The sequence below is a fragment of the Morone saxatilis genome, unplaced genomic scaffold, assembly GCF_004916995.1.
Source record: "Morone saxatilis isolate NCDOM2014 unplaced genomic scaffold, NCSU_SB_2.0 Contig24, whole genome shotgun sequence".
Lineage (NCBI taxonomy): Eukaryota > Metazoa > Chordata > Actinopteri > Moronidae > Morone > Morone saxatilis.
In genome coordinates, this window is record NW_023339807.1 from 25,062,990 (window position 1) to 25,066,298 (window position 3,309).

Consider the following 3,309-nt stretch of genomic DNA (forward strand, 5'->3'; position numbering starts at 1 on the left):
CACATTAATTAACATGAGCACTTGAGTCCATCTTGTAAATGTGCCAGATTTAGATAAGAAAACATACAAAGAAAACATACAAAAGCACATAAGCGCAGACAAAGAGTTACACAATGACATAACCATATGACATATAAAAGACATTAGGACACATACAGAAGCACGATTAGTATAATGACAGAAACACAAAAAAGGCCCAAAGATCAAAACCCCCTCTGGTAGATGAGTTTTTATTTGTTTAATGAATTAGTGCTCACAGTGCTCAGTCTCTAATATTGACTACAATACTTGTCGTTTGTGGACATTGCAGCAATAATCCATATTTTTCCCGAATTGAGCCGAATTGCACTGTATATGTTGTATATGTTAGAGCCATTCTTCCTGACTTTAGAGCATGTAAACACATTGGGCCACATGAATGAAATAGGCCCCCTTATGTGATCATTTTATTTACGGCTAATGTTGTCATAGAATTGTGTTTTTAATTTTATTTGGAAGTAGCAAAAACTTTTTTTGGTTTTAGATTTTTTCTAGGATGTTTAATAGGAAAACACTTACTACCTCACAGGGAAAGTTATCTTTTCAGTCCATTTGTTTAATCCAGATCCTTATGCAGATGAGAAATTTCATAACATTTCCTATTATTGAAACAACATGTTCAGAGATCTTTGGAAGACTGATAGATGGTCTATCCAACACTCGGGTCCAAAGTAAGATCTCTCAACAACCGGCAGGCACATTGCCCTAAAAATTACTTGTACATATTAAAGGTCCCATGAGGATGAATCCTAATATTGGGGACTCCTGACCTTTCATCTAACGTCATTATAAGACTGAAACTCCCCCCCCCCTCAACAAAGACTTGTGAACTCCTCTGATCGGCTTCAGACTGCGAGGCAGCAGTGGAGAGTCGACAGTAAACAACGACAGCAATGCTGGCATCGTTTCAGAGAAGATACTCAAGATTTATACGCGCACACACACCCACTCCAGCACACATTCTCACTCACACACACACACACACACACACTTATTAAGAATTGTATAAACACACGCACACACACAAACACCAGGGAACACACATGCACTTACTGTACGCTTACAAATACAAACAAGTGTACAGGTGCATGTACTCAGACACAGTTATACACATACAATACAGACTCGCATTAAACATTCGCCTTCTTTCGTGTCTCTATTTTACTCTTCATATCATTTGTCTCTCGGGGAGATGTCTCGGGTGTCAGTTTCCCTTGAAATGTTGTGATTAGTTTCTATCAAAACGAAACCACAAACCAAACAAACCCTTAAACACCCACACACACACACACACACACACACACACAAACACACTCGCCATCTCCTCCAAGCTGTGTTCCGGAGTGACGACACTGAAGACGTTTTCGGAAACCGATCAGCGTCCCCGGCGGCTGTTTTACCGTAAACACGCCGCAGCACATCATGTCGCTTAGACAGCCGAGAAGGGTCACTGGTCAAAAAGGGTGACTCAGACTCATCACCCCCCTCTGCCTTCACCCGATTTCCCCGAAATCCATTTTTGCTTCCCAAAAACATTGTGACAGGAAGTCACTGCCTTTTTTGGTGTTGGACAAGATTCTAATTGGCCAAGTGTGGACATGGGCTGTTGAAGTTTAAAGATGTGGAAGTTACACTCTTCAACATCAATAGAACACTATCAAACTGACTCCAGTACCTCATCAAAAATATTATAAAGAAATGAGAGCATGCTGGAGACAATTGGGAGCCAAATGTTTCTCCAAATTAAGACCACGTTTCCCATAAATCCTGTTGCTGCCTGTCACCAATAAGAGTCTTGCTTCCTCAGCTAATGGTTTCCTTTTTGTCTTTACTGAAGAGAAACAACATGTAGGACTTTTATTTTTTCTTTGGTCTTTATCTCTTTTCACAGTCTAACCTTTTAGGGGGCAGCCATATGTTTTATTTTTTGCCACGCTAGCCGCATTGATCTATGAATGGCATTTCACCACTTTGGCCAACAACTATTAGATGGATTTGCACATAATTCTGTACAGTCATTCATGGTCCCCAGAGGCTTGATCCTGCTCACTTTGGTGATGTTCTGATTTTTCCTCTAGCGCCACCATGAGGCAGCGGAAAGTTTGCCTGTAATTTAGGTTTCTCTACATCTATTGGATGGATTGCAATGAATTTTAGTACAAAGACTTTTGGTCCAATATTTGAGTTTACAGCCAAAAACGTGCAGAACTAATAACATTCCCATCAACCTCAGCTGTGCTTTGTGCGTACTGCTAATGATGCAAATATTAGCAGGCTAACACACTACACTAAGATTGTGAGCATGGTAAACATTATGCCTGGTGAATATCGGCATGTTAGCATTGGTGACTACGTACATCCACACAAAGCAGCTAGCAAGCCTGTAGACTCAGGTCATGTCAAGGCTAGCAGCCCATAAAGGTTAATATGAATGTTTTAGAAACGATAATGACACATTTTTATTTAGTTTAAAAGTATTTTCCATTTATTTAGGTTTATTGGTTTTAATTTTGAGTTCCCATATTGGCACCAAAATACCCAGATATGTTAGAATTAGACAATTAGACAAACGTTTACTAATGATTTAATTCAGTTCAATTCAGAGTTTAACTATAACTTATTGTAATGATAACAATTACAGATGCATTTTTTTTATTCCAATACTCACTTGCAATAATTAACTCAACTCAATAATACTGATTTGACACTAATGGTTTCTTGTTCCTAGATTTAAGATGTTTATACCTCACTGTATGGAGTTCAATGGAATTATTTTAATGTACAGTAACCTGAGACATGGGATGTTTTGGCATTAAAAACTAAGTCAGCAGTCCGCTGTTGATTTCAAAAATTTCAAAAAAGTGATAATGGAAACATTAAGTTTTATGAATGATAATAAACATACTTTTAAGGTGTGAATAAATGTAAATATATATGACTTTGAGTTGCCATGGTGATAGTCCCACAAAGCTATAATGTTCAGAGCATTGTTATGTGGCCCAATATATAGTATATATACCAAACATTAGGTGTGAAATATTACCTAAATCCTAACATAAGTTGATTTTACCATATCATATAACCATAATATGTGTGTGTGTGTGTGTGTGTGTGTGTGTGTGTGTGCTTAGACATAGAAGGGAGACCTACAGTATAAGACAGGAAGTCAGTGAGTGTATTATAGTTCATAAGCTGCTCTGTAACGTGGCTCATGAAAAACCACAACTTATTATTTTAACACACTTCCCTGCCATCTTTTAACACACATAC

At 38.0% G+C, this 3,309-nt stretch overlaps 1 pseudogene; it reads right to left on the reverse strand.

The window, feature by feature from the left end:
* The window catches only part of LOC118336531, a 6,593-nt pseudogene that overhangs the window by 1,758 nt on the left and 1,526 nt on the right, over positions 1-3,309 (reverse strand).